Below are 23,295 nucleotides of genomic sequence, written 5' to 3' on the forward strand. Positions count from 1 at the left end.
TTTGCCATAAAATGCGGTGATCAGCGCCTTACTGAACAGATGTTGGTGCACGTTTGGTGAACGGTACTTGCCCGGTGTGTCCAATCCGGGCGCGTAAACGATGAGAAACAGGGGATCCGCCGATCCAACCATATCCTCCGCTGGATGGGATGCCTCCTTCTGGAGTACCGCTGCAAGGCTGGTCGCTCCCTCTCTTGCAGTCTGGTCCCAGACTTCAGTGGCAATAGTTCAAAGGAAATCGCTGTGGCCCTAGGCTGGCTAATCACTAAGATGGCAGAATCCCTAACTGAAGGGGCCTTCCCTAAAGCAGCCACAATCTATGGTGAGTTGGGGCATAACTGGGGCCTAGGGGATCTCTGGCCTAGTGCAGAGGGTCACAGACACTTGCACCTATACAACCTCCCCTAGCTGTGTCCCAGCTCCAACTGCCAGCAAGCCGTCAGAGCACCAACTGTAACAACTGCCTCAGCAGGGAATCCTAACACTCCATTGGCCAGGCCTAGTCACCTGACTCCGCAGCCCTGTTGCCTTCTGGGGGCTGCAGAACCCTTTTATCATTGGCGCCACATGAGGTACCTGTAACGCCGGACGCATTGCTCTATGCACATGCGCAAACCTAGTAATGGCTGCCGCTACTCGGCAGCCACTGCGCATGCATGCACATGTCTAACATGGCAGCACCCTGAGTGCTCTCTTCTCCGGAAAACCGGCGATACTCTTGCCCAGCGTGATGGCCTCTGTAGCAACCCCCCTTCTCCCAAGTTGCAGCGGAGGTCAAAGCCAAACCAGGGAACCCAGGCCACATACACATGACATAATAGGAATAAGAGCTTCAACATAAAGTAGATATTAGGAAAAAGAGTCCCTGTTCCAAAGAGCTTACAATCTAAGTGGTAAAGAGGGACACATAGATCCAGAGACGAGGATAAAATAGAGTTTTAGTTTATGACTGAGTCAGTTTGTCAGAGTCTGTAACAGAGCATAGAGAAGAGAGGTTAGAGCACAAAATGGAGTCAAGCACCGGTACATTAATGAAACGTTGGTCTCTGAAGAAATGAGGGGTAGATGGAGGTGAAGAAGACGGGAACAGATAGTAAATTAGATGATATGATGGTTAGAGAGAGGGAAGAGGGAAATAGAGAAATCAGAGAAGATTTTTGTTAAAACCAGGTCCAGGTAGTAGCCTGCTGGGTGCTGGCTGCAGTATCTTGAATTCCAAAAGAAGAGGTTAGAGATATATATAACAGTTTAAGTCCCCATAGAGAAGAGAAGGGAAGTCTGAAGAGAGCCTGTAGGAGAGCCAAGATTCAAAGTCATAGAGTGACAGAAGGGGGACAGAAGGGGCATTCCAAAAGGCACAGGAGAATGGGAGAGGGGAGGGAGATGGGAATGAGGTTAGAGGGTTTTACACTACATGGAGGACAAGTTGGAAGTGGGTGGTAAGGAAAAGAGCATGTACTGTAGAAATAATACAGCACCCAGAATTGTGAGATATCCTTTGAAGAAAGGAGGTGAAGCATGGAAAGAGAATGTGTGAGGAGGATTTGTAGGGGTGAGTTTTAGTGCAGGGTGTATTGTTGAATAGTGTCAAAGGGCGCAAATAGGAAAGTAGTTCATGTTAACTGAAGTAGACACGGAATGAGAGATGGAGATATATGAATGCAGTATGGGTCTGGGGGGGTTTAAGTATGGACTAAAATTAATTACAGTACCTCTCTTCAACCGGTCCATGGTGGGGGCCTTCAGTTGGTCAGTGAGGGGGCTTCAACCAGCCCAGAGGGGGGAGCCTTCAACTGGCCCACGGGGGGTCCTTTAATCAGCCTGTGCTTCAACCTGCAGGGAGAACCTTCAACCGGCCCGCACTTCAACTGGCCAGGTTGGGGTGGGGGGGGGCGGGTGGAGCCTTCTAACTGCCGGAGGGGCTTCAATTGGCAGGAGGTGGGGCTAGTTTTGGAGGGGAGATGGAAGGCACGTGGGTGAGTGACTGACTGCCTGGGCGGGTGATTGACTAACTGCCAGGGTGACTGACTACCTGGGTAACTGACTGACTGACTGCTTGGGTAACTGACTGACTGACTGCTTGGGTGACTGACTGACTGGGTGAGTGACTGCCTGGGTGAGTGACTGCCTGGGTGGGTGACTGCCTGGGTGGATGACTGACTTGGTGGGTTACTGACTGACTGGGTGGGTGGGTGACTGACTGCCTGTGTGGGTATGACTGGGTGGGTGACTGACTGCCTGGCTGGGTGGGTGACTGACTGCATGGGTGGGTGACTGACTGCTTGGGTGGGTGTCTGACTGCATGAGTGGGTGACTGACTGTCTGGGTGGGTAACTTACTGACTGCCTGGATGGGTGACTGACTGCGTAAGTGGGTGACTGACTGCCTGGGTGGGTGACTAACTGACTGCCAGGGTGGGTGACTGACTGCGTAAGTGGGTGACTGACTGCCTGGGTGGGTGACTGACTGCCTGGGTGGGTGGGTGACTGACTGCCTTGACTGACTACCTGGGTGGGTGACTGGCTGCCTGGGTGGGTGACTGGCTGCCTGGATGGGTGGGTGACTGACTGCTTGGGTTGGGTGACTGACTGCCTGGGTGGGTGACTGACTGCCTTGGCGGGTGACTGCCTTTTGACTGTTCTGACTGACTGACTGCCTGGGTGGGTGGGTGACTGACTGCCTGCATGGGTGACTGACTGCCTGGGTGTATGGGTGACTGACTGACTGCCTGGGTGGGTGACTGACTGCCTGGGTTGGTGACTGACTGCCTGGGTGGGTAACTACCTAGACTGCCTTGGTACTGTAGGGGACTGACCTTGACCAGGTGGGTGCTGCTTCCTTGCATCGCTTCTGCCCCTGCCCCCGATTGCTGTTGCTGTTGTGGTAGGCTCGGGGGCATGGGAGGTAGGATTGGGGGGATGTGCCTGGCGGGCTGATTCCAGTGGGAGCATCTTGTTCCCCCCCACCCCCCCGGCTGCATATAGTTTCCCCCCCCCCCCCGGCAGCATCTACTTTTCCCTCCCGGAAGCATGTAGTTTCCCCTCCCTCCCCGGCAGCATCTACGTATGTGTATTATACATGTGTGTATTGTGTATTATACATTAGGAAAACATTGCTGAGGAGGACAGCACCAGAGCAGGACTTTTATAGGGAAAAAACCCAGACTTGTATCAACTGTGAGAGAGTATATCCACGTAGGAGCCGAAGCACAGCCACACCAATGGAGAATAGGACACGAAAGTTCTTTCAAGAATTTATTAGCTAAAAAGGCATAAGGACAGACATCCTAATAGCACTCTGACATGTTTCATGCACAGGGCGCTTTATCAAAGAGTAGATTCCAGCGTGACACCACTATTACTGTTTTTAGAGCTCCAGATATTTTGGTCTTTCTTTAGACCAATTTCTTCTATCTTTGTATCAACTGTGGATATCTTTTGGACTCTTGTCAACTTTAGTGGTAATCCATTCTGTTGTCTGTCCATACCATGCGCCAGGGATTTCATTTGTGTATGGTGAATTTTAGAGCTCTAGCTGAAATCCTCTGCTGCTGTTCTTGAGATTCTTGATGTTGATTGTTTTCTATTTAATCAGTCTTCTTATTTCCATCTTCACATTAAGATGGCATTTGCTGTGGCCAATCAGTGATCACTTATTTTGTCAATATGGTTAAGGACTGAGTAGTCGCCAATCACGTGGTTCTTGTTAGCTAGAATATAGGCAGTTTCATTGTTTTTCATGCCCATTTTCTATTGGATTCTTCTTGATTTAATGATGTAGAAGGTTCCACATTTTGCCAACTCTAGCAATCAGTCTTCGCATTCCTTCCCTTTGTTGTAACCATACTTCCCAGCTAATGCCTCGTCTTTTTGGTAGGCACCAATATTTGCATTGAAATCTCCCATAATAATCTTGTAGTGACCATTTCATTAGTTGTTAACTTGGTTTATTTCATGGTAGAAGTCTTCAATTTCATTGTCTGTGTGACCTGGTGTTGGGACACTTGGATATTTTTTTTTTTATTAACTTCAAGTTTATTGCAAAAAAAATTCAATACAAGTAGTATCGCAATACATATAAAGTAAACATCTGTTGTATATCATCCATAAACGATACCCATAGTCTCTCCCATATACTGTACATGGACAATGTAAACATAGGCAATGAACTTCCTTTAAGCCATAAGGTACAGTAGGCAATTTAAACTTGGGAATAAAATAAGGATAAGGAAGGGAAAGAGGGGGAGGTGTGGGGGGGAGGGAGGGGGGTAGGCCCGGGGGCGCGAGCTCCCTCTTCTTCTGCTTCTAGATTGATGCCTAAGCCGCCTTGTGAATCTCCTGTAAGACCTATCGGGGTTGTCTGCTTGGCCTCCTATTTTATATCTACTCTAAGTGCGTAGTCAGACAGTCTGCCAAGGTGATCTCCCTCTCTTTGAGTGAGAATGCATTTATGACTATCATTGCCAAATTGTGGTTATCTCTACCCCTGGGATATCTGTCTGTGCCAGCCAAGGCATCCAGACTTTTAGATATTTGGTGCCAGTGTCATTAACTAAACTCGTTAATTTTTCCATCTGGCATATGTACCATAATCTGTTTCAAATCTCAGGGATGTTTGGGATCTCAGGTTGTTTCCACAGAGCTGCGATCTCGCACCTCGTTGCTGTTGCAAAATGTGCAACCAGTTTATTTCCAGCTTTGGAGAGGCCCAGCCATGGTCTATTCAGAAGGAACAGCCACGGATCCGGGGGAATTGTGAGGTCAAAAATCCTCTGAATCCAATTTCTAATTTCTTCCCATATAGGTGAGATTCGAGGGCAAGACCACAGCATGTGTAACAGGTTGGCCGATTCTCCACACTGTTTTGGACACAGTGGGGAGTATCCTGGTACAAAACATGATAATTTTAGCGGGGTCAGATACCATCTCATCAATACTTTATATGCATTTTCCTTCAAAGTTGTGCAGATTGAGCTCTTAGCTGCAGCTTCCAGTATTGCCGATCAGTCCTCCTCCTCCACTTCCTCTCCTAGATCAGCTTCCCATCTAACTCTATATGTCAGTTTTTGCTGATGTTGTGCGCTCCTAGAACCGACCACTTCCCCATACATCTGCGATGTAAGTCCCTGTGTCTGTTTCTGTCAGACAGAGCTTTTCAAATGTAGTTAAGAGAGGGTAGGGAGAATTTTTGTTAAAGTACGCTCTGATCTGGAGGTAGCGGAAGAATTCGGAGTGTGGGATATTTTTATCTGATCTGATTTGTTCAAATGATTTGATTTTGTTTGGTCTACCCTCCAGATCTCTTAACCTAATGTAGAGATGTTTCAGGTTGCTTCTACCTTTTGCTGCAGCGTGTACCTGGAGGAAGTGTTTGGAAGGTTCCGCAGCGGCCCGGCAGCACAGGGCGCCGCCATGTTGTTGCGAAATAGTCAGGAGTGACTGTCAGAGCGGAGAGAGTTCGTGCATGCGCAGTAATAAGCGCGCGAACAGGTGGCCAGTGAGAGGAGGCTCAGCAGGTAAACTACAATCCCCAGGAGCCTCAGCACGTCACCTGATGCCAGGGAGCAAATAGAAGGGCAGGAAAGGGAAGCGTGGGGGAGAGACCACGCTAGCCAGAGGGCACCGGAGGAGCAAGTGGAGAGGTAGTGTGTGTGCAGGGGGTCAGTGACCCACCTGCGTATGCAGATTCCCCCTCAAGCCCCAGTGTATTCCCTGAGTCACCATAGCTTGTGGTGCTGCAGGGACGCCATATATTGGTAGCGACACATGCCCCCTTACTGCATAGACAGATAGGGACACAGTGTCGCGGAGCTGCGGTTGGTGACAGTTGTTTGGGCCCAGGCTGCTGTGCATCATCCACCACCCGTGAGAGACTGCGCTAGATCGTCGGATCCTTTGTGAAGTTGTTGCCGGTCACCCCAGTGACCGGAAGGTATTTACTAAGTGCACCAACACCGGTCAACAGGCGCTGATCTCACCTGAGGGAACACTCTTTGGGGACACTAGGTGGAGTGACCAAGGACTGAGCCTATATACATATCTTTAGCTATATGGACATGGTGTGGGGGCATGCGGTGACGGGAAATTGACATTTCTCTTTATGAGAGTGGCAAAGCCACAGGTGTTATATTGCAAGTAGTGGTTAAATATACCTTGTGTGTTATATGTGTGTTATTGCTTTGCCTATAAGATAAGGTTCCATTAATACTTAGTAGTAAATACTTACAATCTGATGTGTGTTGCTATTGTTCTTGCCCAGGGGAATCTTACTCATTGGGGATCCTGGGTAAGTGGAGGCGCTGCCAGTACTATAACTATTACCCCAGGCTCCCAGCTAGTGGAGGCCCAGATCTCCTTGAGCCAACAGGTGTGTGCAGTACCATTAGTCACTCTAGAGTGCAGGAAAGAAGGCTACACTAAGATATCCAAATTTTCTCCAATTCACTGCAGTGCTTTCTGCTAGACCTGGCGCAAAGTCGGGGTTGCCCCATAAAGGGCACATCAGTGAGTGTTTTGAGGTCAAGGCATGTTTACATTTAGCGGCCTCCCAAACCGACAGTGAGTTAGTCATTGAGGAAAGCGGCCAATCAGCCAATTTAACAGCTGTTTTAGGTAGCCAAAGCAGATTGTCTAACTCCAATGGGGAGCAAACCGTTTTTTTCCAGATCCACCCATCTTTTCAATGCTGGGTTAGTCTGCCATTGTGTGAGTTGACACAATTGCACCGCTTTATACACTTGGATAATTTTAACGTTATATCGTCAATATATATAAATATACATATTTTGCCTTTTATTGTGTTTTATACATTATTTGTTTACATTTTTTATTCATTAGTTCTTTAAAGTTCTTTAGCACATTTATTTTGATATACAGTATTACTATTTTGAATAGCTCTAATAGTTTTGTAGACCAGAAACCAAGCTGAAAAATGCATATGAATAAACAGGAAAATGAATTACACCAGCAATTAATTATGCTGCCGAAACAGGAGAGAAAGTCAGGACTGTTCCCCACATGCCAAATATATATTGAGCCTTTTAAATAGCATTTGAATAGTGTACTGTATATCTAACTACTGCGCCTACCATTTTCTCCCTGTCTAAAAGGATTTCGAACTGCATTACCAGCTTCTCAGGAATTGCTATCAATAATTCAAATATAAATAAAAGTTCATCATGCATAAATATATAAAGCAGACATAAATTAATAAACTCTGACAAACCTATAATTTAAGCAGGTCCTTTATCTAATACATGAAAACATTTTAAGTTATTATTATTTTATAAAACAGGTTAGTTGGAATATAATATTTCACCACTAATGCAATTATTCAGTGAACAATGTGTTACAGATGGACTTTACTTATTGACTCATGCTGCTTAAAATCTTATTTTGGTCATGACATCAGTGCATGAATAATATCATCTGAATAACTCACAAGCTACAGTACTGTACCCGCCATTATAAAGATTTTCTCCTTGATGACTTTGCTATTCTTACATTGCCTTCTGTTACTGTCAGCAACACAGTGAACAAGGTTAATATTTAAAATCTGTCAAGTAATTTCTTGTTAACATGTTCAATTATTATTCTTTTTTTTAAGTTCTAAGTTAGTGTAACATCTGTGTCTGGTAGCTTTGTGTCAGTGCTGTCTCTGGCTTCTCAGGAGATTTCTCACAATCTACATTGTGAGTGAGAACTTTACTGTTTCTTCTGAGACATTGCAGAGGCTGAGATAGCATGAGCCGATCAGCACTGCAGACAGCGACTTAACAATTGAGCTCTTTTGTAAGTCTTCACCCTTTCTCTAGCTTCCTACCCTTCCCTGAAACAGTTGCCACCTGAAACTGAGTGCAGCAGCTGAGACATGCACAGCCATAAACTGGGATGTCAGGTTACATTATACTGCATTGCACACATTCATTTCCTTATTGTCCATAATGCTTGATCATATTAGTAAAGCAGAAACTCTACCACCTGTACATTTTTCAGACAAAACTTAATTAAAGTTTCTCAATTATCCTGATAGGGCTTTTGAATATCTGACCAGAGTTCCTCACATAACTAACTATGGGGATATTAAAAATGGAGTTAAATTGCAATAGCATACAAAAATAAACAATACCACACAGTCATTTGGAACATACTTCGTTGTTCAACTTCATATACCATATGATCTTTGTCTAAATATTTGTATTTGACCAACTTTCTTGTGTTACATTATACTGTAACTACTGTATATTAATGAATTCACAAGAGGTAAGAAAATACCACTCATACTGTAACACAGCTGAGAAGTAATGTTTACATATTTGACAGCAATGTTGTCTTATCTAATAACCATAACTATAAAAAGTATAAAAGGCTTTTAGTTTTTATTTAAGGTTTTTTTTCAACCCTTTAGCATCTAAATTGTTAAACATTAAGCATGAGCCCGATGCCTCTAGCTTATATCTTAGAAATTGTATTTTAAAGGAGCAGTAACCCTATCTGTTTTTCTTTTTGCACCCCTTTTGTTTAACATGTCTCTGGAGCTGAAGCCCTGTTTCCAAGATACTTACAGAGGAAGGTGCTGATGGTACTGTCCCGACAGGGAAACAACATGGAGATTTAAATCTCTCACATGTGATGCGTTGGATTGAAATCTCCATGAAGTTTCGGCTGCACCATCTCGGGTAAGTTTTCAGAAATGCACTGAATTTGTGCAAACTAAATACATATATGAGATGAAAACATCCAAAAAGTCCAATTTTTATCACTGCCAAATGATAAAAATAAGATGGGCACACGAGGAATGAGAAACACTGATTCCCCATAGATGTAGTGGGATGCTGCAGTGAAACCAGGTTAAAGCCTTTTCACAACACATGTTACGTTACACAATTCTTTATGGGAACTGGAAAAGTACTGTATCCGCTATTTCTTTGACATATATAATATCCAAAGCAGAGATTTGTTGAATAGTTAAACTAAAAACAGGCCCACCATACAAAGTATGCTTTTTTTAATTTCCATTCCAGACTGTAAAATGTCCTTATTTCTCTGTCTTCAATTAACCCAGCACCACAGTACTCAGCATTCTGGTCTCAGCACATAAAAAGAAACATTTATTTTTAACATACAGATCTTTTTTTTATTTTTACCTGTATGGCCTCCCGTCCCGCACCACGGTGAGTAGTAATTTTCCCCGCGGTTTGTCCATAATTTGAAAGGAAATTTAGCGTTGTCTGCAATACCGGCCAGAAAACCAAGTCGGCGATCACGAGTAATTGTGTCTTAAAAATCTAACTGAAATGCAACCCGTAACTTACACATATTCCCGTTCATGTGCGCACAATCCGATATCACACAAATGTTCAGTACTGTATTTACTTTACGTGTACAGTATTTAATTGAAATCTAAAGAGTAAAAACTTGAACACACTAAAAATTATTTTTAAAGAATGAAATGTTTCATTTGTAAATGCTAATAAGTAAAAATGAATAATGCGCAAATACAAAGTCATCTCTTCTTCCAAATTTACAATATTCTTGAATATTTTTCTTTGAACTGGCTGACTATTGGACGTCTTGGCCTGTAAAGTCTGAGCGGTAACTCGCCGTCAATTCGCCGGGCTGATGTGAAAATTCCCTGTGGCCAGCCATGGGGATGCCCGTGCAATGTCACTTGAGGGATTGCCCCAAATTGGTGCCTGCATCAGTAAATACTCACCTACAAAAATAGTACAAAATGGAAGTAACGGTCCAAATAAGTCAGAATATTCTTAAGAGTTGAATAGTTAGGTAGTTGAATAGTTTTCTCTTTCAGAGTGTAATCCTTGTATTTGATCTTAATATCATGATAAAACCTCTCTCCATCTCCTGGTGTTAACCCACCTCTCTCACATCCTTATTGTGTAATCCGTTGTCCTCCGTCCTCTTTTCTCCCACTAGCTACCCTGCTAGATATTTATCCAGATAATATCCCTTAGTCAGCTTTTGCTCACTACTTCTATTACCAGGTAAGGTCCTTCCGCTTCAAACTGATGTAATCTGATAAGGCACTGCCATACATAGAATGCATCCATACTTAGAATAACCTAATATTGCATGTCTTCTGGAAAGATCCAACCTAATGCCATAGCCTCTTCCTGTTGCATCCGCTCTCACCACAGTTGTCTATAGTCACTCAAATGTCAACCACAGAGCTTCACTACAGAGAACTCGGCGCAGCTGCCCTATAACTGAATACCATTCCAATGTAACTGAATTTATCAGAATATACCAAAGAAAGAAAGAACCATTGCAAATCAGACAATATACTGTATACTTGGCATTTTGTCTTCATACCAGATTCATACACATATTACAATATAATATCACAGAACTGGATTTCTTACACAGACAATTAATGTGATGTTTCCAGGACTTCTGACTATTGTACTATGCCATAAACAACCCACCCCTTATGTAATGCCCCCTTCAGCCTAATAGGGAAAGCTCAGCTGTGTTATAACTGGCAAAGTGGCTCATCCTCTGCAACCTGAGAAGTCTTAAGTTATTTGCCTTTGAGGGGAAATTATTCAGCTCTCATTTAGTACTACACTTTTAATGTGGGCAAAGAAGGGTTAGTAATATCCAGCATCAATTGCAACCTCATATTCCTCTTACAAACACTGTATATAATTTTTTTTCTGTATTTCTGCTATACCCGATGAAGAATCCAGAGAAGTTCGACGACTTGTAACATATCAACTACTGTACTTGTTGGTTCAATAAAAGGTATACCACCTACTCCCGCTCCCTCCTTTTATAATGTGTAATAAGTTATTCTATGTTGCACTTCAATGCCTCCACCTGGGGATTGTCCGTCATATACTATACATCTCATATGCACTGACCTTTGGACCCTTGCAGACGCATTTACCAGAACACCTTCCTTCTGTCTGTAAATTCTCCCCAATTACCACTTAGAATGTAAGCTCTTCATAGCAAGAACTCCATTTCCTATTGTGTTTTGTCTGACATGCTTATTCTCATTACCGGTATGTGTTACAATATTATGTCACGTGTATCACTGCTGTAAAGATCTATGTGCATGGATAGCACTATATACATAAAGATATACCGGTACATACTGTACATATAACAATCTTGAGGAAACGTGAATGGGTATTACTATAGTGGTTAATAACCGCTAAGGTGATTAAGGGGTTAGGGCTCATTAGTTTTTTATTATTGTTATGCAGCTGCCCACAGAGGATGCGGATGATGGGGAGGAGGATGAGGATGGCATTTATCTTGGCAGGGGTAAGTGCAAGATTTATTTTTAATGGGAAAATGCACTAATTATCCATATCTGGATAATAGTAATTTTGACCATTAGTGTACTATATGGGTTAGAGGGGGGGGGGGGTATCTTGTTGGAGGTACAGGGGGTGGGTGGGTGGATTGTTTATTGGTAGGTACAGTAGTAGGTATTTTAATATTTAATGGGGAAGAGGAGGTGAGTGAAGGGAGTACTTGGCCATAGGTGGGTAGTTAAACCTACCGGGTGGGTAGTGGGGAGGGTTAACCCCTTCATTACCACCACTATGGTAATGAAGGAGTTAACTCATCCCACAACCTTCGCGGTAGGCCTGACCACTGGCTTTGGGCCAAGTACCCCCTTCACTCACCCCATCTGCCCCCAATAAACCTGGTTGTCAACCTTAACCCCTTCATTGCTTAGCGGTTAGCCATTAAGGTAATTAAGCTGCTTTTATTTTATTTTGATAACATAGTATTGCAGCAGGGGGTCTCCAGAGCTGAATCGCATTGATTTCTGTATTATTAAAATAAAATTAATGCCCCGTGATCCCCTGTTAGAGGCGCGCAGGTAGAGTGACTGATTCAGTCTATCTCTGACTTCGCGTCTCTTACAGACAGCTGTAGCCCGGTAGGATTCACAAAGCACAAGTCCCATTTAACCGCAGGTACCCCCGCTGTGTTAATCCGATGGGCGATTAGTCTGTTTTGCACCATCTCACGGTGCAGGACAGGTATACAGTTGTGTGAAAAAGAAAGTACACCCTCTTTGAATTCTATGGTTTTACATATCAGGACATAATAACAATCATCTGTTCCTTAGCAGGTCTTAAAATTAGGTAAATACAACCTCAGTTGAACAACAACACATGACATATTACACCGTATCATGATTTATTTAACAAAAATTAAGCCAAAATGGAGAAGCTATGTGTGAAAAACTAAGTATACCTTATGATTCAATAGCTTGTAGAACCACCTTTAGCAGCAATAACACAATTACAGCAGGGTCAGATGCTATCTCATTCATCTCTAGATCAGGTGAAGTTCAATGAGTGCTTGTTACAAGCACACACATTTGAACAAATTGTTACCTTCATTGTGAGTAGTTCATCCCCTTTTTGTTCCCCTGCAGCGAAAAAATATCTTTGTCCAGATACCCATTCGTATGGCTGAAGGATTGATTAGTTAGGTAGGTTCTGTACATGGTTTCATCTTTGTTTCCTAATTAGGAGCTATGATATGATAGGTTTCATTGTAGCTATGATTCGATTATTTGTCATCTTTTTTTTTTCCAAACGTTTTTTATTAGGCATAGTTATTTTTACATACATAGGGTTACTTTACATTTCTGGCCTAATACATGTAGGTTTTCCTTGTTCGATTATGGGGGGGGCACACTCAGGCCCACTTTATGGTCCGTGAGGTGCATAGAAAGAAAGAAAAAGTATGGAGAAAGAGAGACGAGAGAATTAGGGAGAGGGGAGGGGGGTGGGGGGTTGGGTCCATCTTTCCCCTCGTCCGGCCGCTCCTCTTCTAATCTCCTCTACGGTTTAACTGTCGTTTTTATGATTCAAGAAATTCTATTCTGGATCGTTCTATTGGATTATCCAGGGTTCCCAAATTTTATAGAACCCTTCAGTTGATCGTTTTAGAAAAGCCGTAAGTTTTTCCATCCTCATTACTTCGTTAAGTCTATTTTTACCTGCTGTTTTGTGGGGGCGCTGTCTTCTTCCAGGAGTATCCAAAACAACATTTTTCAATTTATCTGGTGTCACGCCTGTATGCCCGCAGACCTGGCAAGACCCCAGTACTGAGGTGGGAAGGGTATTACCACACACCCACAGCAGTGGGAGCGAGCCCGGAGTGTGGTATGGCGTTGCTGGGCCTGTTGAAAGATAGTTAGTGATACTTGCAACGCCTTGGTGGTATAACGTAAGAATAGTGGTGTCCGTGCGCCAGAGTCCAGGGATCCAGAAGTCAGAGTAGTCGTGTTCGTAAGCCAAGTCCAGGGGTTACAGAGGTCAGCAAGGTAGAGTTCATAAGCAAGGTTCAAGGGCAACAGGGAGCAGGGTAGTCCAGGACGAGCAAAGGTCAAACCAGGGAAATCCAGAGATAAACAGGAGCAGGAACAGACTGGAACAAAGAGAGAGCAAAGCATAGGACTGCACACACAGGGATAACAGAAGCTATGCAGAGCAATGATAGAAAGGACAGACAGGGGTTATAAAGGAGGGAACACCAATAGGAGAGAGAGGAGGAGCAGAGGGGGAAGTGGGAGACAGCAGGGATAGGTGAGGAGGAGAAGAGGAAGAGACAGGGGAACCAGTAAGGGAGATCACCTGCAGGGCATGGGAGGAGGAGTCAGGAGGCTGAAAACCCCTAGAAGAGGAGCGTGTGCATGCGCCCTCTGTAATCTGAGAGTTCGCGCGCACAGGCTGCGTCGCGAGGCGTGCGGAGCGCCGCGCCACGGGGGCACCTGCAGAGGGGAATGGAGGAACGGAAGAAACGGCCGCCGGAGGTAAGGACATGGGAGCAGATACCGAAAGGGCCTGAGAGTGAGGAGCGCCGCAGCAGGGGCTTGGGGACCGCGCGGGTGCGCGAGTCTTGCGGGTCGCGCACCGTGGTAACGGAACGGCGTCAGAGGCTGCCGGAGGGGGGCAGGTGTGGGTAAAAGAAGGGAGGCTGGCAGAGGAAGGGACAGAGAGGATAGGTGAGTGTGTGACATCAGGGACACATGAAGTGGAAGGAATCCCCTGAACCATCACATCTGGCCAAGGGTATCTAGGTCGGTTCTTATGGCGCCCAGGACAAAAGGAGGGTTGGGGGTCCCAGACATTGCTAACTATTATCAGGCAGCCCAACTAAGACAGGCGGTCATGTGGAACTCGGACCCAGACCAGCTCTGTTGGCTAGCAATTGAATCTCAATACTCCAGAACGCCTTCTCTGCCAGCTTATTTTTGGTGCCGTGACAGGGGAACTGATATGGCGCCCAAATTCGAACTGGGAGCATTGAGACACACATGGGAAATATGGGCGAAAACCAAAACTAAATACCAGCTCTCCTCGCTCAGTTCACAGCTAACCCCACTATTCAACAATCCTGAATTCCCCCCAGGATGCGAGACTAAACAATTCGACATATTTAAATCACAGGGGATCAGGGTGATCGCGGATCTGCTGAGTGACGGACAGTTCCTGAGTCTCCAAGAATTACGCACCAAATTGAAGGTACCTCACCTAGATACATTCAAATTTCTCCAAATTCGACACTTCCGACAAAAAATTTCCCCAACGTTGAAATTTCCCCCTCCCACGAAATTTGAGAACCTGTGCCGAGAAGGAGCACATCAAAAAGGTCTAATAACGCAAATATATGCTGGCATGGAGAATCCGGCAAACCCAACCGCACACCACTATATGTTCAAGTGGGCAGCGGAATTGAACATAGTTATAGACCGGGAGGTCTGGGAAGACATATGGGACACAGCCTCAGGAACATCCATATGTACCACGGTGAAGGAGGATGTCTACAAAATAATGTATCACTGGTATCTTACCCCAGTGAGACTAAAGCAAATCTACCCTCTGGGATCGTATCTATGCTGGAGAGGATGTGGACATAGAGGGGACATGGTATTTGTCATCTTTATATTCACCCTGATATCTATCTATTAGGTGAATACCAAATATATATAATATATGTAGCGCTACTTCTCCCCCCCCACCCCCTGGGAGATATGGCCATTGATACCGGTGATGGGATGCTTCATACCTGTTAGGTTCCAGGAGATGCTGGGGGTCCACGTTGGTATGGGGAAACAGGACAGGCTTTTGGATGTCTTCAAGCTGTGTTCTTCTTTATCTGGTGCAATGCCTCCATGCACAGCAGACTCCAGCGTGACTGGAGACAGTCCCCACTGTGAAAGTCATCATTCTTACCTACACAATAGACTGTAGACTCAGGCAGGGGTATATGAAACAGCATCCACTTCAGATGATATTACAGTGAATGCATTATGTCTAGCACAGATCCCAGACCTCTGGATGGTGCCTGGCCTCTTCTCAGAATTGAGGCATCCCAAGCCTGCCTGTTATTCTCATCAGCCCCCCTGAGGGGGCTGAGGGCATATCTCACTCCCTTGAGGGAGAGACTTGAACTGACTATAATTTGGCATGCTTCCTTCCTAGCACAGAGGGGGAGGGCACAAGGACTGCACCCGGATTGGCTGCACACAGACCAAGTTCCACCTCAACTCCAGTCACTCAGAGAGGCTGCCTGAGGGTGGGGAAAACGCAAGATTATAGCCTGCCACAGCCTGCAGCTATAAGGACTTACATGACAGGGAAGGGCAGAAGGATAGCCAGAACCAGCCATGGCTACATATACATATTGATTTTATAAGTTTCCATGTAGGTTCTATGTATCCACATTTATATAGATCCCCTTTTCCTGATCCCCTTTTCCTCCTTGGATAGCTTTTTATTCCTTTGGTTTATTGGTTCTGCCCATACAATCATTATGGGCTGTGTAGTGTATATTATATATATTATCTGTAAAAAAAAACTTTTTGTATTTTGAACCTTCTATATTTGCACAATTGTTTGAGAGATTTGCTGTTTGCATGTTTATATTTTCATACAATTGTATACATTTTTATATTTGTATATTATTGTTGTCATATGTACAGTATATATCTTTATATGCAACTAATTGTTATAGTCTTCATATTATTTATATTGTTGCGTGTATATATACTGTACATATGGCATTCTGGTTTTCCTCGATTTGTTTTTGATTACAGTTTCTATGTTCAAACCATGGGGATCTTTCGGATCGCATGTCCTCTCGGGGGACATACTGTATGCATCAGGCGGTCTGCTTGCTCCTGATGTTACAGTGTTGCTGATCCCAGTATCCCTGGTTACATTTGTGTCGACAAAAATTTATTAAAGTTTTGTTTGTGTTCATTTTTTTTTAACAAATGGGGACTCACGTTTCCCATAGTTGACGGAGGAACCGGAGATCGATGGGTCAGCAGAACGTGATGTCACATTTGCGCCAGATTTAAGAAATGCCCATTTTACCACAGTTTTATACACCTTGATGAAGCGCATTATGCGCAAACGCGTTGGTGTATTATTTTAACTTGTTGGGGTCTTATATGATCCAACAAAGATATACATTTTTTATATCTGAGCCACCTCTGGATCCTTTGTTTATCTTTTGGTAGTGCTCCGCTTTTCCACATTACTTTTGTATTACGCACCTCGCCCCAGAGTGTACTCATCTTGCCCCTGACCCAGCTCAGGGCAACTCTAACCCTGCTCAACTCGCCCTGGACCCTACTCACTTACCAGCACAACACAGGGGGTAAAGAAGAATGGAATTTATTAATCCATCATGCAAACATATCCCAATGTTTTGGTCCCCAAGGGGGTCTTTCCTCAGAGTCAATATATATATTGAATTAATTAATGATAGTTTTTCCCCCTTTTCCACATTTCTTTCTCCCTTTTTCTCTTTTTTTCTCCTTTTTTCTCCTTATAGATGAATTATTCACAAAAGTTCTTGTACAGCTATTTTTTTGTATATGATGTACTGCACCGACACACTTTATTCGAGCAAATACCCGGTATGTACCTGGCAGATACCTGGAATGCGCCGCTCCTCACCTCTGACAAGCCCCGTTGCATTTGCCTTCCCAGCCTGGGTTCATGCCTGGCTGATGGGCGGCTGATCTGTTAAATGATAATGATTAGGATTTAATAGGCTGCAATGCTTCGCGTGTCTACCAGATGGCATAAATTCATGAATTGTAATGCAGTATATATATATATACTGTGCAGTATTGCAGCCAGCGGGAATAAAATGCTTCAATCCCTGCCTGGAAAATAACCCAATGCACTCGGGCAGAAAACAGTCACAAACCTCAATACACCCGGGTATACCCGAATTCGTGGGACTAGCCGAGCTCGAATAAAGTGTGTCGCCAGTGTAAGTATCTTGTTTGGAGAAATCATTTTAGAAGTACATTTATTTGATATAAACCGATACACATACACATCTTCCAATGTTTTAAAAAAGTAGTAAGCGTGAAGACGCATGATGTATGATGTCACACGGTGTGAGACTGTGCATGTTATTATTTAGTGACTGTTACTCCTTGATAAATCGCTTGTGTGCAAAACACGTAGGATTATTCTTTGTACCTCTTTTAACCATGGGCAAATACAGTACATTTACAGTTTTTATTTCTGGAGTCCATTCCTCTGATTTTTTGTCACACACTGTTTTTCTATTTTCTTGTTCAGTTCCCATTCATAAGCATGGACCCCTGTAAGCACAATCGTGGCAGACATGTTCCCGGCCATGTAGACTTTTGCTTCTCTGTCCACAGCACAAAGGACAGTATGTCTTGCTACATATGTATAAACTGAGGTATCTTGGAGCAAAATTCATGCAAATAACATCATTTATATTTTACTCCTCTATGCTTCAATGTAACAAGCACTTTGCTTATATTTGTGTTCCATATGCATTAACTTGCGATTTGGACAGTGTCAAAATTGTTACAGTACAGTAGATGAAGACACGTGATACACATCTTGCAATGAGAGGCTCCAAATTGTGCACATCTGTGTATCCATTTTCTCCCTTTAGTCTGCATCATAAAATACACCAAGTTTAAGGTGGCAGAACGTTAAACAATCTGCACCAGATCTAAGACATTGTTTCACATTTTACATAATTGTGCTCCAAAAATAGAGCAAAACGCACTTTATCTGCTCAAAAATTGCCTTAGTAAATAGTCCATATTGTCTGCATTGTGCAAACTACACATACTGTATCCTCTCCTACAATACACCCCATGCATTGTGTAGCTGCAGGGTTGGAAAACTATTTCCCAGTCACACTTAAAGATATTAGTTCCCACTTATTGGATTTACACAATCTCCTCTTTCTCTGTGTTTCTATGGAAAGTATGATATCTGTCTCTCTGCTGCATAATTTTCTGGCCTATAAAAAGTTAAATACAGTATCTACTTTTCAGCTATAAAACTGATTTTTTTTTTTTTTACATTAAAGCCTTAATATAGATCATTTATCATGGGCAGAGAAGATCTGTAAAAATATCTTTGAAAAGTCTCTTCAAACTACGTACATAATGTGCTGACTTAGTGAACTAGTGCTGATATGGTGACTAACTTCTTGGCAGAACAGAGCGCTACATTTAACTGTGAAGCCAATTGTTTGTTATGTGTAATTTATGCATTTGGATGACATGCTTCACATTAAATATGTGTTGTTTTGTTCTAAGACACAAATATAAATTAAATGTGGCATCTGAGATTAACCTATCATACAAGATGGATATGATAATGAATGAGCAGATAACAGGATTTCTATTTTATAGAAAATTGTTATATACTACAAGTGCATTACTGCATTACCTGTGTAAATGAAGATGAAACCACAAACTGGCATAATATCCCTTGCAGATCATAACGATAACTTTTTAAGTGCTAAAGCTAGTAAATATTAACTTTTTTTTTGCTTCCCGAGAGGCTTGCAACACATTGTTTAAGGATCAGGTACTAACACCCAGGCTCACAAGGGGAGTTGTCCGAGTTGATAAACAAGAAAAAAGGGAGCACTGAACTGCCACGATGGTAAAAAAACAGACCTTAGTGCTCAAACTGTCCTAGTGGCGTCCTCGTGGTGTCTCAGGGCAGCAGCGAGGAAGTCCGTCGTCACGGACGTAGTGTCGCTACGTATGATGTCACCCACGCGTTTCGTGTCAGATGAAACAATCAGTGGGTGCTGTATTCCTTAATAGGAGAGGTAAGTTAGAACCTTGAGGGTAAACAAAGTCTCTGAATAGGTGTTTGTATAAATGAATGAGAGACTGAGTCAATTAGTCCTCATGAGGTGTGTGAGTGGTAACGATGGCATGATACTGTGAATTACACAAACAATTTCTGATATGATAGTTGTAGATTCTTAACTCCTGACAGTGCATCCCCAAAAACTTGCTGATTCGGGATCAACGCTGTGTGCACGCCCGTCAGCTAGGAGCCCCGTGTGTCTGAGCAGTCTGTATGAGTCAGAAAGTCTGTGCTACCTAAGATTCCAACTTCAACCAGGGATGTCCCAGGGGTGGGCTTTGATGAAACGTGTAGGGTTGCACGTTAGAAACAGTTGAACAGCTGTGGAGGTTTTCCCTGAGGGTGAAGCACCAGAGTGCAGAGAAGCCACTTGTACGGAGTTTGGCTTTTTTTTCTCTGAAGGAGGTGTGTGACTGCCTTATTAAATCAGAACCAAACGGTTTTCTAGCGAATTTGCCATGTTATCGGGACAAGACATTTTTTTTTTTTTTAAGGATGTGATATCCCAGTCCTATTTCCCTCACAGGTATGGATCTCCCCAAGACATATGATGTATTTGTTTGGTGCATTATAAATGTCTATTCAGTCAGCCTTGGCATCCACTTTGGTGTCGGAAAGTCTGGATAGACATCGGAGTTCAAAGAAGAGGCGGGATGTTGAGAGGTGTTGGGGTGTTAAGTGGCCAGGGCAGGACAGAGTACTGGTCCAGAGAACAGAGACCCCCTGCGGTGAGGACCCTTTGGTCTGCCAGACTCAGTGGAGCCTGCCCAGTAGGTGGCAATGGGTTGAATGGGGGAAGCCGCAGAATGTCAGCGCGTTTCCCATTGGTCAATCTATATGTCCCGCCAATGGCGCATCACGAGCCGGCTAGGCACGCCTCCTCCTCTGACGTCAGCCAAAGGATGATCCCTATTCCTATTGGCTAGTGGGAAGGAATTCCCATGCTCTGATTGGTCGCTCCTCCTTCCTCCATTCTGATCATAGAACAGCGGAAGGTATGTAAGGAGATACCCCAGTCAAAGAACCAGACCATCTAGTGACTTGTTGATGAAGCTAGGGTGGGCTTTTCAAAGTTGCTCTGTCACGAATAGCAGAGCAACCGGCTTCATTTTGAAGCTAGGAAAGTCTGCCCTGCAGAGACTAAGGGATTCGTGCAGTAAGCAGCGATAGCCACTTATTGCCAGATTATCGCAAAAAAAAACCTACAGCGATTCAGTAAACCCTGATAAGCCGGCGATAAAATGGGACATGTTAAGTTTGAGTCAGCGGAGGTTCATCCAGGTTGATATAGCAGAAAGACATTCACAGATTTTTGTCAGTACAGCAGGTGTAATGTCAGGGGTTGAAAGGTAAATGTGCGTGACATCAGCATAGTGGTTATATTTGAACCCTATAGATGTGATAAGATCACCTAGAGAGAATGTGTAAAGAGAAAAGAGGCCCCAGGACATATTTGGGGTACACCCACAGAGAGATCAACAGAGGAGGAGGAGGAAATGTGAACACTGCACGCTTGGTCTGTGGTTCACCAGCACATGTGTGGGGCAGGTTGGAGATAAAGCTGGCTACATCTGTACAGAAGTTAAAACCATTATCCCCCACCACATACCCAACTCTAGTCTCCTGAGACTGGGAGGGAAAGGAGTAGTTAGCAACCCCACAATCACATTATGTAATGTTTTTTTAATAAAACATCATGACTTGGCGCTGTATAGGTCTTTATTTAATCAAAACTATGCATATATATATTCATGTCTTTTTAACATTTTGCTGATGCAGAAGCTGTCTTTTTTTTTATATACAGCATTGACGTTATATAATTGGTGAGTGGCTGCCAGATGTCAATTGTCAATTCTGATAGGTGTTCGTGGCGGGTGTTGCACTGCCTGCCTGGCATAGCACAGACAGCATTTAAGGGGCTGTCTTGTTTGGGACACCACTGCTACTAAATGTTAAACATTCAAATAGGACTAATATATGATGCCAAAATTGCTTGTTTTGGCAATAAGATAATTATGTGGATTATGGTATGGCGGTTCGTGAATCATCATACAATAGAGGGTAAGATCACTGAAGTATGTAACTGCAGGCTTGCCAAGGGGATAATTAACCCAACGTTGTGTGGTGCCAGCAGCCAGATAGCCATGGTAATTCCAGCTCCAATAGTTAGGGTAACCAGATTTTCAAAATGAAAAACCGGGACACATTAAAAAATTATTTATAAAACAATAATTATATCATGTGACGCACCCCGCTGCCATGACAGCGAGACACTGATGTCAGGCGGTGACATGTTGCCATGACAATGTGGCATCACGGGATGCCACTGCGCCATAATGCGTCCTGTTGTCATGTCAACGTGATGCTGCGTGACGTCACGGAGTGTCTCGTTGTTATGGCAATGTGCATTACATGATGTCATGCAGCCATGTTGACAGAATTTGGAGGGGAGGATACAGCTAAAGGCAAGATAAATAAATATATAATTAAAAGATCCAAAAAATGTTATCTCCGAGTTAGCCTTCAATAGAAGTTGGCAACCCTTGCTGCAGTGTGTGTTTCTGTGTACAGAGGTGGGCCCTGCAGTGTGTGTTTGTGTATAAAGAGGTGGGGGCTGCAGTGTGTTTTTTAAAGTTGGGGGCTGCAGCCAGCATCCTCCGCTCTTTGCAGCCGCATCCTTCCCCTGCAGCACTAAAAACCGGGACGGCAACAAAAAACCCAGGATATTTTGCTAATTCATTGGAAACCGGGACAGCGCACTAACAACCGGGACTGTCCCGGCTAAACCGGGACATCTGGTCGCCCTACCAATAGTGTTTATTTAGACCAGCTCAAACTCGTGTCGGCTGTCCCGTGGGATTACTCAAAGGCAGGTCAGCATTTCAAGAGATGCAAATATTCAGATACACATGCAGAATAAAAACTCATTAATAATAATTTTGATGATAAAAAAAAAATGTCCTGGGGGTCCTTCCTTCCACCTGTGCATTACTAAGAGATATTACAGTTACTGTGGTTACAATGTAATACATACTGTACATAAATAACACAACAAGCCAAGCACTGTGCCGTTGCCAATCTAGATGCTATGGAATTGGTACAACTGAGAAGATTATATTTGTATTGTGATATTGTATGTTGCAAAAAGAGGATGCCAAGATGTCTAATATATTGTAAGCTCTACAGTGTAGAGATTCCTTTTCATGTGATGTGCTTTTATGTTTTAATACCTGCATTGTAATGTTTATTCTGCGTAGCACTGTTTTCATGCTTACTTTCATATAAATAAAACAAGAGATATATAGGTATTGCACTGTGTATTTTTGTCACAATGGAAGTAGCTTTGGGCATTTTTGTTTTTTGTATACATTTAGCCACGCCTGCTAGCACTCCTTTTGACACTTATATGCGTATATATATTATGTGGTAATAGTTGGGGTTTCTCAGAGCTTGTTGGCAATCTGTGTATTTTACATACATAGTCAAAGCATTAGGAAACATTCAAATATAGGTGAGTATCGCAACTTTTGTCTTGAGTCTCCTGATGGCTCTTCTCATTTTGGCAGAAAAGCATGCTGATGATCTGTCATGAATTAATTGTCACTTTTTATTTTCATGAAGTGCATTCGATGTCAAGCAGAACTTCTAGTGCACATTGAGTGAGGTAATAATTACTTACTCCCTGACTGACCCAAGGCTCTCTGCCAGTTGAAAGCTGGGCCTTGCGAGCAATCAGCAGCTCTCTCTTGGTTTCTGTTAGTAACCAATCTTTCACATGACCTCTGCTGGCAATCAGAACATCTTTCTTTTACACCTGATTCATACTAGTAGCTTAATCATTTTTAATTGTGCAGAATTTGGACTTGATGCGCAACCCCCCCCCCCCACACAAAAAAAAACCTAGATTGATCTGAGAAAAAAACAAATAGCGTTAAACTTATATTTTATAAAGCTAGTTCTATGTTATCACATACAATGAATGTATTCATTGATCAAATGGAATCTATTTTTGTTACAGGTACTGTAACAGAGCAGGTCCCCAGTTACAAAGGGCTTCAATAGAAAGCCTGTAATTGTCTGAGGAATTCAGCAGGGAGCTGGTTAATTGCAACTAC

Source organism: Ascaphus truei, chromosome 3 (assembly GCF_040206685.1).
Source record: "Ascaphus truei isolate aAscTru1 chromosome 3, aAscTru1.hap1, whole genome shotgun sequence".
Classification (NCBI taxonomy): Eukaryota; Metazoa; Chordata; class Amphibia; order Anura; family Ascaphidae; genus Ascaphus; species Ascaphus truei.